The 15146-nt window shown below is 38.6% G+C and overlaps 2 non-coding genes across 2 annotated transcripts; one reads left to right on the forward strand and one right to left on the reverse strand.

The window, feature by feature from the left end:
• Positions 1–7136: 7136 nt before the first annotated feature.
• On the forward strand, positions 7137–7243 carry LOC125492109 (small nucleolar RNA R71). Its single transcript, XR_007268556.2, has one exon. It is a non-coding gene; the product is annotated as a small nucleolar RNA R71 (small nucleolar RNA).
• Positions 7244–13632: 6389 nt separating this feature from the next.
• Positions 13633–13739, reverse strand: LOC125492120 (small nucleolar RNA R71). Its single transcript, XR_007268566.1, has one exon. It is a non-coding gene; the product is annotated as a small nucleolar RNA R71 (small nucleolar RNA).
• Positions 13740–15146: the final 1407 nt, after the last annotated feature.

Raw genomic sequence — 15146 nt, forward strand, 5'->3', positions numbered from 1 at the left:
CTCGTGNCCTCTCGAAGTAGATTCAGTATTGCAACAGTAGAAATATAAATCAGGCCTAACTTATAATCCTAGCATGAAGAATCAATCAAAGGAAACAATTAAAACCAGATAATCAAACTAATCTATCAATCCCTCATTGCATACATAGATCTCCACAATTCTAGAATAAACTACTCACAATTCATGAAAACAAACAAGAATCATATAAAAACTCATACTTTGAAACATGGCAAATAACTAAGAAAACAATATAATTAACAATGGAAGAAATAACAAAGAAGTAAAGAAGAAAGATTACTGAATTATATTGAACTATGAATAAGCAAAAGGTTTGATCTTGAATTGATATCACAAAGCAATAAATTAAGGTTCTTGAAACACTCTCTACAGAAAACTAATAATAAAAACTAGATAGGAGTTGATAATTCTGATTTTTCTATTTATACAAGCCCTAAAACAATAGAAGAAAATCTCGAAAGAAGGGCCCGTAATCATTAAAAACCCGCGTCTCGTCAGCCGCTCGATCGGGCCAAAGTCGCCCGACGGCATCGGGCTCCAAAACGAATGAGAACCGCCAAAATCGCCGGACGCCCGATGAGATCGGGCTGACCCTCGCGATGACATCGGGCGGCATGATAATACAATGTTAGGCAGCAGCTGGAGGGGCGCCCGATGTCGGGCCAACACGCCCGATCGGACGGAACACCAAAATATGACAGGGCATTGAACGCCCGATCGGGCCCGCAACAGAACTTTGAACGCGTTTCTTCGCCCGATCGGGCTGGGCCTGACAGGCTAAAGTCGTATCACCTTATCAAAAGTAATCATAAAGTCCTCTAACAAATAGTAGTCAGGGTAGTAGGGTCGAATCCACAGAGAAACAATGTTCTTTTCCTAATTGTCAGTCAAATCTAGAGTATAGAAACGAGTGTTTGTGATAATTATACTAAACTAGACTATAACTATATCAAGAATTAAAAAGTCTAGGGCATAGGTTCACCAATGATCAATATTCGGGATAAAAACAAAATCAACAATTAATAATGCAGTTAAAAGATTATTCGCTCTCTCAAGTCTAAATCAACGATAGAACGTATTAACAGGCTCTCGCAATTTATTAATACCAATTCTACCTATTGAAACTAGCCTTAATATCAAGTTTATACCTCTCGGCGCATAACCTAATATTGCAACACTATAACAATCAAATCTGGCCAAATTGGATTGAATAGACATAAAAACATTCAATAGGAATCAACATGCATCAATAAAAATCAATACTTTAATAAACATCCCTTCCTAATTGATCATGGATCCCCTAAACCCTAGAAATAGACTACTCAATCATAATTGGGGAAAACATATTCATAATTAAATAAGCAAACATGAATTAATAATAAAGGATTGAATAGGAATAAGAAGAGAAAGAAATAATACCAATTATAGAACCAATCTTGCAAAAATCAAAGCTTCTATTGAAAATTCAATGTAATTGGAAAAAAGCAAAACTAGGGTTCTTCAATAATTGAGAGAAAAAAGAGTTTAAATCTTTAATGAATTAATGATGGAAAAAAAAAATAGAAAATAAGATAGGAAATAATAATATTCCCTTGAGTCTTTATACCTTTCTATTTCCTAAAACAACTAGAAAAATAGAGTCTAATTCGTCAAAAGATAAAGCCTTATTCGACTAGGAAACCCGGAATAATCCGCGGCCGCGGTTTTCGGGCTGCAAAACAGCGTCAACTTGCAAAGACCATATCTCCCAAACTAGAAGTCGTATCGGGGCGTGTAATATACCGTTGGAAAGCTCTTCAAGTCTAGTTTCCAACCCCACTGGAATCACTGAATTCCGATCTCTGGATAATAAGTTATGATCAAAAGAGTGCACATGACTCAATTTCCATACTTCTTTTAATACGTTTCCGCTATGTTTGAGTTGCAATCCGACTTGAAGATGCCCTTTGGACTTCTCATTTGACTTAGCTCCTTCCTAGATGCTTCTCATGCTTAAGCTTGTCCAATAATACTCCAATTGTGTTCTCAATACCTGAAAACTATCAAAAACACCGAAAACACACACAAGAGTAATATCTTCTCAACTTAAGTAACTATATGCAATTATGGACTAAGAATGCAACTAAATGATCCTAAAATGCAACCTAAATGCATCATGAAATGCCTATATTAATATGACTCATCAAACTCCCCCAAGCTAAACTGTTGCTTGTCCTCAAGCAATCAAACAATAGACACGGGAAGAAAATGATAACCTACAATATGGGACTAAAACAGGGTCAAGCACACAATCCAAAACACGAGAGATATCAATCCTACATGAACCAAGCATCGAGTATCAATGAAACAAAGCCGCATAGCACGTCATGTGACCAATCAACTCGACAATCTTACCACAACCCTTTCCCCCAAGCTGGACTTAACAAAACTTGACAGACCTCACTATAGGTATGTGAACTAATACTCTCTTGTGTTTAGGGCGAAAATCAATGACACTCAACGATCTCAACCTATATATATCAACTCAGAAGAAGCAATACTCTTTAACTTTGACCTTTTGACTCACTTTCAACACGAAAAATGTAACACACAAAGATCAAGAGGACTTTCAAGGGTTGTAATGAGGCTAGGGTTAAGGGTATGGATCATATTTTGGGAAATGTGGTGGAAAAGCCAAGAAGGGGAGCAAATATAATGTAAAACGGCCTAACAAGGCATTCATCACAACTTCATATAACACCATACTACCAAATATCACCACAATATCTTTCATGCATAGAACCCATATATAACCTTTTCACTTTTCTTTCAAAATATGTTCACTTTACTTGCTCTTTCATTTCTTTTTCTTCACTCTTTTTCATATTGCCAAAATCTCTTTGCACCACATTCAAATTCGATGATAAAGCTCATTAATAACACTTTCCTTCAACATAACCATGCATTAACTACATCCATGTAATACAGTATGACCAAAACTAACACTTGCTCCCCCAAGCTAGGCTTGGGACAATAATCAAATGAGGTTAAGGGTTGTAATATGGGTGTAAGTAGCAAGCAAGGGTCAAGAAAGCTCAGCGGGGCTAGAGACGGGAAATATGTAAACAAATAGAACTCTGGAGCTAAAATCATGAAATGAACGCCTCAATCATATCAAATAGTGTACACAATCAAGTATCAAGGATGTACCAGGTCAAAATCAAGATCAATACATCAACTGAGGAACTAATCACTCATGAAAGAACATAACTGACACAGATTCGTCAGTTTATTAGGCACAGAAGCTCACATGGGTCAATTTTGTCTGCACAGTAAAGTTAAAGCCAGCCAGAGAGATCAAACAGTCTTACCACACCAATCAATCGTATCACAATTATGCTATGAAGAATCATGAAACCACTGTACAACAAAGCTGTAGAGCTGTAGTAGAGATATCCACAAAATTCTCGAAGGTGTGCCAACAATAGTCCCATAGATGAAAACTAAATGAAATGAGCTACTAAATGCAACTATGATGCAACTAAGAAAGCAGTACATTTTTTTTGGTTACACGTAAAATCCTATTCCTAATCAACAGGCAAAAGCGTGTAACATCCTATGAAAGCAATGAAATCTACACTAAAAAGCCATAAAAGATAGAATATTCCTCCCCCAAGCTAGAATTTGCAGTGTCCTCACTGCATAAACTAGTTTAGAAAAAGAATCAGAACCAACCCCGACAATCATCCAACACCAAAGTCACCCACTAACAACCATAACACATCACGAAAACCATACACAAACTCCAATAATCTAAAAATTCAATCAATGTGTGCAAAAGATTCTCACAAGAGGGCATTAAAACAAAAATCCAAGCGAAAATTTGGAATAAACATAAACAACAAGTACAAATGAGAATAAATGCTTACTACCCAATTAATTGGGGAGAAGAGGAAAATATGCGCAAAATCCATGTCGTAATGCTTCACAAAGACGAACTTGAATCTAGTTGGTGCCTACTTGACAAAATCCTGTAACCATCATCAATTAAATTATAGAGAAGAGGTAAGAAAATGAGAGAGTAATAAGAAAAGAAAATTAAAAAGAAAGAGAAAAAAAAAAAGGAAACAAAACAAAAGAAAAGAAAATAAATAAAAGAACAAACTAAGTATCGAAAAGAGATGAGAGAGAAGAAGATAAGGAACGCTGGGTTTGCTGGTTGGAGTTCAAGAGGACGGGAAGACTGTCGGCGATGCTGTGCGGGCAGGAGACGCGAGGGAGGGCGAGAGGGGTGGTTGGACAGAATGTGGGGTTCGAACAGCAGATGCAGAGAGGAGGAAGGGACGATGGGTCGTGTTGGTGGGGGTCGCTCGTTCGGGAGATATCGGTTGTGTGCCGACGAGATGAAGATTGATGGCGATTTTCCGGCACTGGGTCAGTGAAGAAGACGACATGAGGCGGGTGAAAGACGGAAGAGGGCGAAGCAAAGAATCAGAGGGGAAAGGAGGCGACGAACAAGGCGCAGGTGATGATGCGGCTTAGAAGGGTGGAGCGCAGCGCCGGCGGTCGGGAGTGGTCGGACTCCCGCCGGTCGACGGTCCAGGAGGCGGGTGAGAGTGGACGGGAGGGTTGGTGTCGAGAGGGATGGGGTGTGGTTTTTTTTTTTTTTATTGTTTGTGGGTTGGGCGAATGGTATTTGGACCCTCGAAATCCCGCGGGCGCGGGTTATACCCCACGGGCGGACAGAGTGCTTGTGGTGTGGGGGGAAATTGGTGCTGCGGGCGCGGGATTTCGGGTGGGGCCACGGGCTGTACCCCGCGGGCGCGGGTTTTACCCCGCGGGCTGGCAGAACATTGGTGAGGGAGGGGTCGTGGCTGGTCGCGGGCGCGTGTTTTACCCTGGGCTGGAGGAAAAAGGGTGATAGTGGAGCCAAATTCCCGGGGCGCATGTTGGAGCTTGTGCTTTCACCTATAGTAAAAAATTATACACCAAAACCACTAAACAACACTTGTTAGCATGGTTAGTCTAATAAAAAAATTCAAGTGAATTCAAAAACTAAAAGAAACTAACTAAACTGAAAAAAAAAAGAAACGAATTCAAGTGAATTCAAAAACACAAAAATAAAAATAAATTGAATTCAAGTAAATTCAATATGCAAATATTTTGTTCTTTTCTTTTGTTTAGAGAAATGAAGAGTAAAAGGAAAAAAAAGAGTTAGAGATTCGGGTTGCCTCCCGAATAGCGCTGGTTTATGCAGGTCCCGCACGACCGTTTACCTCTACATTACACACAGATCGATCGAACCTCTTTACATGTTGGCATCCATCAAGGTCGAATTCTTCACTTTCTAGCATCTTCTCAATAGCAGCTACCTCATTGCTCCATATACTGCCATCACCTGTGAAGACTCAAGACAAAGTACCGCCTCCAAGGGTCTCTATAGAGAGCTTGGGGCATGTTATCATGGCAAATTACATCAACCACATCAATACTCCAACACTTTTCCTCTAGCATAGGACTTTTCAAAGCAGTGCTTAGATTAAAAGTGACCTCATCATCTCCAACAGATAGTGTAAGCTTACCATTTTTCACATCAATGACGACACCTGCAGTGTGAAGGAATGGCCTACCCAAAATGATTGGAATTTGCCTATCTTCCTCCATATCAAGTACAACAAAGTCCACGGGAATAAAAAATTTACCTACTCTAACAGGTACATCCTCTAAAATACCTAGGGGGTATTTAACAGAACGGTCAGCCATTTGTAGAGTAATATTGGTAACTTTCAAACTTCCCATATTCAATTTGGAGGACACAGACAATGGCATAACACTCACACTAGCCCCCAAATCACATAAAGCTTTATCAATGAACAAACTACCAATGTGACAAGGTATAGAGAAACTACCAGGGTCTTTTAATTTTGGTGGAGATTTATTTTGTAAAATGGCACTACATTCTTCAGTAAAAGCAACTGTCTCCACCTCTTTAAAGCCCTTTTCCTAGTCAAGATATCTTTCTAAATTTGCATAAGCAGGCACTTGAGTAATTAATTCCGTGAAAGGAACTGTTACCTGAAGATTCTTGACGACTTCCAAAAACTTACCAAATTGTTGTCTAGCTTACTCTTGAGGTGACGATTGGGAAAGGAAGTTTGATAGGAGGAATCTCAATAGCAAGCTTTTTGGCTTCATTGGTCTCTTCATGTTCAGTGGCCCGCTTAGAGTTCTCCTTGTCATTTTTAGCTTCAGCTGAGACCTATTCCTTATCATTTTCCACACTCAAAGTATCATCAATAGGCATGGGTGGTCCATTATAGTGAGAACCACTGCGAAGAGTGATGGCATTTGCCGAATCTGTAGGCTGAACAGGTTGTGCTGGAAGCACCTTGTTGGCGAGTAGAGTTCGAAGTAGCCAATTGTGCCAACTGATTCTCCAACATCTTATTGTGAGCTAGAATGGACTCAATTTGTGCCTTGTCAGCTTGTCGACCTTTTGCATTTGTAGCATCATGTTCTCATCTCAACCATCATTGGATCGGCAGGAGGTGCTTGTTGAGATGGATTGAAAGGTGGTCTAGAGAAACCAGGAGGGTGTTGGGAAGGTTGTTGGTAGTACCTCTGGTTCAATTATTGTGCTTGTGGTTGTGGTGCAGGAGGATTTAGGACATTAGTGCTCTTGTAAGACAAGTTAGGATGATTTCTCAACCCGGATTGTATGTGTTGGAGTATGGGTTGTTCGACTGATATGTTTGAAAAGCATTAACTTGTTCGAGAGAACTCCGACACTCTTGTGCCCAATGTCCAACTGTACCACAATTATCACACAAAATCACGGATGTAGTACCCAAAGCAGCAACACTTGCAGGAGAGGAGAGTTGCATATTGTCAAGCTTATTGCTGATTGCATTCATCTGTGCAGCTAATAGGGATATAGAATCTATCTCATGCTTTCCACCCTTGTTAGCTAGTCCTCGAGGATTACCATATTGAGAGTTGTGGATAGCCATCTCCTCGATCAAATCATGTGCAGCATCAATTTCTAGTTTCATGAATCTCCCATTTGCTGCAGAGTCAAGGATAAGTCTCGAGTTGTTCCCCAAACCATTGTAGAATCCCTGAACTAGGAACCATTTTTGTAGACCTGATGGGGACATTCTCTCTGAAGATCTTTAAATCTTTCCCATGCCTCATGTAAAGACTCATCAGTCCCTTGGGTGAAGTTTGTAATCTAACTACGCAACCTAGCAGTCTTCTCTGAAGGGTAGTACTTTCTGTAGAAAGCTAGAGCCAAGGTATTCCAATCAGTGATCCCAAGAGTGGCTCGATTAATCCCATTGTACCACATCTTTGCCTTGTCTCGAAGTGAAAATGGGAAAAGAATCTCCCGAATCTGATCTTGTGTCACTCCCTGCTGCTTAATGGTAGAACAATATTGGCAGAAATCTTGATAATGAAGATTGGGGTCTTCATTAGGTCCACCACCAAATTGTTTTCTTTCGATCATGTTTACAATGCAGGTTTGATCTCGAAATTTACAGCTTCGATTTCAGGCATTTGATTCTCTTGGGAAGTTCAGCCAAAGAGGGTTGGGAAAAGTCAGTAACCGTCCATCTCTGATTCTGTGGAGCAATAAAGACAATGCTGGTAGAATCAGAGTCAGAATCCAAAGGATTATCTTCCCTTGGATTATCTTGCAACTGTCTGGAAAAGTTCTTCTGTCTATGAAATGATCTTTCGATTTCGGATCAAATTGTAGGCAATTGAACTCAAATCCTGCGCATAGAAGAACTAAAGAACAAACAATTAAGAGATTTTGTCTCAAAGAACAAGTGTTCTCTGAGACGAGAGTATATAATCTAGACTCTAAAACAATTAAAGAAAATGGAACAAAACCGTTTCCCCGGCAACGGCGCCAAATTTTGACAGGCTAAAGTCGTATCACCTTATCAAAAGTAATCCTAAAGTCCTCTAACAAATAGTAGTCAGGGTAGTAGGGTCGAATCCACAGAGAAACATGTTCTTTTCCTAATTGTCAGTCAAATCTAGAGTATAGAAACGAGTGTTGTGATAATTATACTAAACTAGACTCATATAACATATCAAGAATAAAAAGTCTAGGGCATAGGTTCACCAATGATCAATATTCGGGATAAAATACAAAAGTCAACAATTAATAATGCAGTTAAATAGATTAATTCGCTCTCTCAAGTCTAAATCAACCATAGAACGGTATTAACAGGCTCTCGCAATTTATTAATACCAACTCTACCTATTGAAACTAGCCTTAATATCAAGTTTATACCTCTCGGCGCATAACCTACTATTGCAACACTATAACAATCAAATCTGGCCAAATTTGATTGAAAGACATAAAAACATTCAATAGGAATCAACATGCATCAATAAAAATCAATACTTTAATAAACATCCCTTCCTAATTGATCATGGATCCCCCTAAACCCTAGAAATAGACTACTCAATCATAATTGGGGAAAACATATTCATAATTAAATAAGCAACATGAATTAATAATAAAGGATCGAATAGGAATAAGAAAAAAGAAAATAATACCAATTGTAGAACCAATCTTGCAAAAATCAAAGTTTCTATTGAAAAATTCAATGTAATTGGGAAAAAGCAAAACTAGGGTTCTTCATAATTGAGAGAAAAAAGAGTTCTAATCTTTAATGAATTAATGATGGAAAAAACGAAATAGAAAATAAGATCGGAAATAATAATATTCCCTTGAGTCTTTATACCTTTCTATTTCCTAAAACAACTAGAAAAATAGAGTCTAATTCGTCAAAAGATAAAGCCTTATTCGACTAGGAAACCCGGAATAATCGCGGCCGCGGTTTTCGGGCTGCAAAACAGCGTCAACTTGAAAAGACCATATCTCCCAAACTAGAAGTCGTATCGGGGCGTGTAATATACCGTTGGAAAGCTCTTCAAGTCTAGTTTCCAACCCCACTGGAATCACTGAATTCCAATCTCTGGATAATAAGTTATGATAAAAGAGTACACATGACTCAATTTCCATACTTCTTTTAATACGTTTCCGCTATGTTTGAGTTGCAATCCGACTTGAAGATGCCCTTTGGATCTCATTTGACTTAGCTCCTTCCTAGATGCTTCTCATGCTTAAGCCTGTCCAATAATACTCCAATTGTGTTCTCAATACCTGAAAACTATCAAAAACACCGAAAACACACACAAAAGTAATATCTTCTCAACTTAAGTAACTATATGCAATTATGGACTAAGAATGCAACTAAATGATCCTAAAATACAACCTAAATGCATCATGAAATGCCTATATTAATATGACTCATCAGGGCCGCCCGATGCTGTCGGGCCGATCAGCTTATGCTTCGTTTCTTGTTCTTTCTTTGCTCAAAGTCCCGGAAATCATCCTCGGGATCTAGAAACTCGGCATCTAACCTCTCTAATCCACTGTGCAATCATGTAAAGTAGGTAATAGCTTCCAAAACCTACAATTCAATATAAAATAGCAAACCACAACTAGATGGAGAGAGTTAGTATCAAATGGCTCCTAAGAGCACCATAAGCACAACTTTTAGCACATAATTAGGGGAGATAACTCTATATAAAACCATAATATCAGTGTCTTTTCCTCATTGGAGTTAATTTTTCATTCATTGTTGGGCCATTAACAACGACCTCTGTTGTTGAATTTTTACTGCCGCACATCTTCTGAATCAGAGGTCTCATCAAGCAAAGCATGTCATCCCTCATCTAACAACCAATCAACACTTAAGAACCCATCATCTTGATGATTCTGCATTTTGCCCCTAACAGATCTGGAAATGAAGAAGATGATGATTTTGTCTTTTTTTTTTTTTTTTGCTGAATTTGGGATGGTAATGACTTAATTAGTGTTGTGTTTTATGTGATTATGGGGGTTAATTTTTTTGGGAAGTTACTCTTGTAAACATTTGGTGGTTTTTAAGGTTGGTGAACATTAATGGCTGTCTCCTTGTGGTTGTCTTAATATAGAACTTTTTACTTAATGCCCAAACGTAGGAATTTGGTGGGATAATTTATGTTTTGGAGGTAAAATTTTCCTCCTTAATTTTTGGACAACTTTGTCAATAATCAGCAATTTTATGATTTGGAGTTAAAATTTCCCTCCAAAACAAAAACCCAAGCAGCAAATGAGAAAATACTGCTGCAACTTTTGGGTAAAATGTTTTGGAGGGAAATTATCCCTCCTAGTAGTTGTACTGATTCCAAAAAAAGCCCTGGGCCACGTGGGTTTTGTTTCTCACTCAAAATTTTGGTGGTCCCAAAATTCTCCCTCCAACTCCACTTTTACTTTTGGTCCACGCCACCTAATTAATTCTCTCTCCAACACTTTAGTCACCCCTTAAGAAAAATTAAAAGTGTTGCAAATATTGTGAAATGGAGGAAGTATATGTTGGCTTACCTCAACATTTTCTTCATCTTCTTTTATGTCAGTGTTTGCCATGAGGCAAAGATTTGCGGTTTCTTCATTTTGTTGATCCTCTTCCTCTTCAGTTTCTGGATCTCCCCAAGCTGCTATCATTGCCTTTCGAATGCTCGCTTTAGAGCAAAATGCCTTAGCTTCCTTGTTCCTTTCAGCGAAGCGTTCCTTCTGTCCTTTCTTTGGTTTTGTCGTTTTCCCAAAGTGAACATTCCTTAATGAATTGATCTGTACTAACTAGGACTGGCAAAAAAAGTTGACCCAACTCGATAATCCGACCTGAAATTGACCAGAGAATTTCGAGTTTGGGCAGAGATTCTCAACCTGAAATAAAATATGGGTCGACCTAACCCGACCTGAAAATATAATGGATTAAGTTCGGGCTGACTATTTACACCTCAATAACCTGATTTAGAAGTCGGATTATTTTCAGGCCAGATCAACTTCAAATTAACCCAGACTTTGATAACTTGTACAACTTTTCTTTTGTTATTCTTATTTGTATTGAGCCAAGTTCATTTCTTGGATCACCTAAATTTCATTTCAAGTCATTAACACTTAGAGTGTATAGTTGAATTTCATTTCAGGTCATTTTGGGTTGGTTTCGGATCAACCCGAAATCGATAAGGTCGGGTTTGGGTTATGATTTCCGACCTGAAATTAGAATCAGGTTGGGTTTGGGTTAGGGGGAACTGACCTGAAATATAAATCAGGTCAACCTAAAATTGACCCAAACCGACCTGATTGCCATCCCTAGTACTACCAATTTATGACAAGCAGCTTTGTTAGAAAAAATTTTAGTTTTACCTTTTGAAGTTCCCATTCTTCATATTCACATACATCTTTCAAAATTATGTTGTTATGAGTGTTGCTTCCTCTTCTTCTGAGTCGGAGTCATCTTCATCATCTGCTTTTAGGGTAGTGCATTTTGACTTGGAGCTTTCACCATACTCAGTATCAAGGTGAAGCTCATGAGTCATAAGTGACCCAACAAGCTGTTCCAAGTTGAACTTGGTGAAGTCTTTTGTTTATTGTAAAGCAGTGACCTTAGCTGATGAGTCATATTAATATAGGTATTTCATGATGCATTTAGGTTGCATTTTAGGATCATTTAGTTGCATTCTTAGTTCATAAATGCATAAAGTTACTTAAGTTGAGAAGATATTACTCTAGTGTATGTTTTCGGTGTTTTTGATAGTTTTCAGGTATTGAGAACACAATTGGAGTATTATTGGATAAGCTTAAGCATGAGAAGCATCTAGGAAGGAGCTAAGTCAAATGAGAAGTCCAAAGGGCATCTTCAAGTCGGATTGCAACTCAAACATAGCGGAAACGTATTAAAAGAATGAAAATTGAGTCATGTGCACTCTTTTGATCATAACTATTATCCAGAGAGGAATTCAGTGATTCCAGTGGGGTTGGAAACTAGACTTGAAGAGCTTTCCAACGGTATATTACACGCCCCGATACGACTTCTAGTTGGGGAGATATGGTCTTTGCAAGTTGACGCTGTTTTGCAGCCCGAAAATCCGCGGCCGCGGATTATTCCGGGTTTCCTAGTCGAATAAGGCTTTATCTTTTGACGAATTAGACTCTATTTTTCTAGTTGTTTTAGGAAATAGAAAGGTATAAAGACTCAAGGGAATATTATTATTTCCTATCTTATTTTCTATTTGGTTTTTTCCGTCATTAATTCATAAAAGATTATTTTTCTTTTTCTCTCAATTATTGAAGAACCCTAGTTTTGCTTTTTCCCCAATTACATTGAATTTTCAATAGAAGCTTTGATTTTTGCAAGATTAGTTCTACAATTGGTATTATTTCTCTTCTCTTCTTATTCCTATTCAATCCTTTATTATCAATTCATGTTTGCTTATTTAATTATGAATATGTTTTCCCCAATTATAATTGAGTAGTCTATTTCTAGGGTTTAGGGGGATCCATGATCAATTAGGAAGGGATGTTTAATTAAAGTATTGATTTTTATTGATGCATGTTGATCCCTATTGATTGTTTTTATATCTATTCAATCCAATTTGGCCAGTTTGATTGTTATAGTGTTGCAATATTAGGTTATGCGCCGAGAGGTATAAACTTGATATTAAGGCTAGTTTCAATAGGTAGAATTGGTGTTAATAAATTGCGAGAGCTGTTAATATCGTTCTATGCTTGATTTAGACTTGAGAGAGCGAATCAATCTGTTTAACTGCATTATTAATTGTTGATTTTAGTGTTTCATCCCGAAATATTGATCATTGGTGAACCTATGCCCTAGACTTTTTATTATTATAATTCGATAATTCATAGTTATTAGTTTAGTATAATATTACTCACAAACACTCGTTCCTGTACTCTAGATTTGACTGACAATTAAGAAAAGAACACTGTTTCTCTGTGGATTCGACCCTATTCCCTGACTACTATTTGTTAGAGAACTTTAGGATTATTTTGATAAGGTGATACGACTTTAGCCTGTCAAAATTTGGCGCCGTTGCCGGGGAGAACGGTTTTGTTCCATTTTCTTTAATTGTTTTAGAGTCTAGATTATATACTCTCGTCTCAGAGAACACTTGTTCTTTGGGACAAAATCTCTTAATTGTTTGTTCTTTAGTTCTTCTATGCGCAGGAGTTTGAGTTCAGATTGCCTACAATTTGATCCTGAAATCGAAAGATCCTTCCATAGACAAAAGAACTTTTCCAGACAGTTGCGAGATAATCCAAGGGAAGATAATCCTTTGGATTCTGACTCTGATTCTACCAGCATTGTCTCTGTTGCTTCACCAGAATCAGAGATGGCTCGGAGGCTTACTGATTTTTCCCAACCCTCTTTGGCTGAACTTCCCAGAAGCAATCAAATGCCTGAAATCGAAGCTGTAAATTTCGAGATCAAACCTGCATTGCTAAACATGATCGAAAGAAAACAATTTGGTGGTGGACCTAATGAAGACCCCAATCTTCATTATCAAGATTTCTGCCAATATTGCTCTACCATTAAGCAGCAGGGAGTGACACAAGATCAGATTCGGGAGATTCTTTTCCCATTTTCACTTCGAGACAAGGCAAAGATGTGGTACAATGGTATTAATCGAGCCACTCTTGGGATCACTGATTGGAATACCTTGGCTCTAGCTTTCTACAGAAAGTACTACCCTCCAGAAAAGACTGCTAGGTTGCGTAGTCAGATTACAAACTTCACCCAAGGGACTGACGAGTCTTTACATGAGGCATGGGAAAGATTTAAAGATCTTCAGAGAGAATGTCCCCATCATGGTCTACAAAAATGGTTCCTAGTTCAAGGATTCTACAATGGTTTGGGGAACAACTCGAGACTTATCCTTGACTCTGCAGCAAATGGGAGATTCATGAAACTAGAAATTGATGCTGCACATGATTTGATCGAGGAGATGGCTATCCACAACTCTCAATATGGTAATCCTCGAGGACTAGCTAACAAGGGTGGAAAGCATGAGATAGATTCTATATCCTTATTAGCTGCACAGATGAATGCCATCAGCAATAAACTTGACAATATGCAGCTCTCCTCTCCTGCAAGTGTTGCTGCTTTGGGTACTACCTCCGAGATTATGTGTGATAATTGTGGCATAGTTGGACATTGGGCACAAGAGTGTCGGAGTTCTCTCGAACAAGTTAATGCTTTTCAAGCATATCGGCCGAACAACCCATACTCCAACACATACAATCCAGGATTGAGAAATCATCCTAACTTGTCTTACAAGAGCACTAATGTCCTGAATCCTCCTGCACCACAACCACAAGCACAACAATTGAACCAAAGATACTACCAACCACCTCCCCAACACCCTCCTGGTTTCTCTAGACCACCTTTCAATCCATCTCAACAAGCACCTCCTGCCGATCCAATGATGGTTGAGATGAGAAACATGATGCTACAAATGCAAAAGGATCGACAAGCTGATAAGGCACAAATTGAGTCCATTCTTGCTCACAATAAGATGTTGGAGAATCAGTTGGCACAATTGGCTACTTCGAATTCCACTCAACAACAAGGTGCTCTTCCAGCACAACCTGTTCAGCCTACAGATTCGGCAAATGCCATCACTCTCCGAAGTGGTTCTCACTACAATGGACCACCCATGCCTATTGATGATACTTTGAGCGTGAAAAATGATGAGGAACAGGTCCCAGCTGAAGCTACAAATGACAAGGAGAACTCTCAGCAAGCTACTGAACATGAAGAGACCACTGAAGCTAAAAAGCCTGCTATTGAAGTTCCTCCTATCAAACTTCCTTTCCCCAATCGTCACCTCAAGAGTAAGCTGGACAAGCAATTTGGTAAGTTTTTGGAAGTCGTCAAGAATCTTCAGGTAACAGTTCCTTTCACGGAATTAATTACTCAAGTGCCTGCTTATGCTAAATTTATGAAAGATATCTTGACTAGGAAAAGGGCTTTTAACGAGGTGGAGACAGTTGCTTTTACTGAAGAATGTAGTGCCATCTTACAAAATAAATCTCCACCAAAATTAAAAGACCCTGGTAGTTTCTCTATACCTTGTCACATTGGTAGTTTGTTCATTGATAAAGCTTTATGTTATTTGGGGGCTAGTGTGAGTGTTATGCCATTGTCTGTTTCCTCAAAATTGAACATGGGAAGTTTGAAAGTTACCAATATTACTCTACAAATGGCCGACCGTTCTGTTAA

Source organism: Beta vulgaris, chromosome 7 (genome assembly GCF_026745355.1).
Source record: "Beta vulgaris subsp. vulgaris cultivar EL10 chromosome 7, EL10.2, whole genome shotgun sequence".
Taxonomy (NCBI): Eukaryota; Viridiplantae; Streptophyta; class Magnoliopsida; order Caryophyllales; family Amaranthaceae; genus Beta; species Beta vulgaris.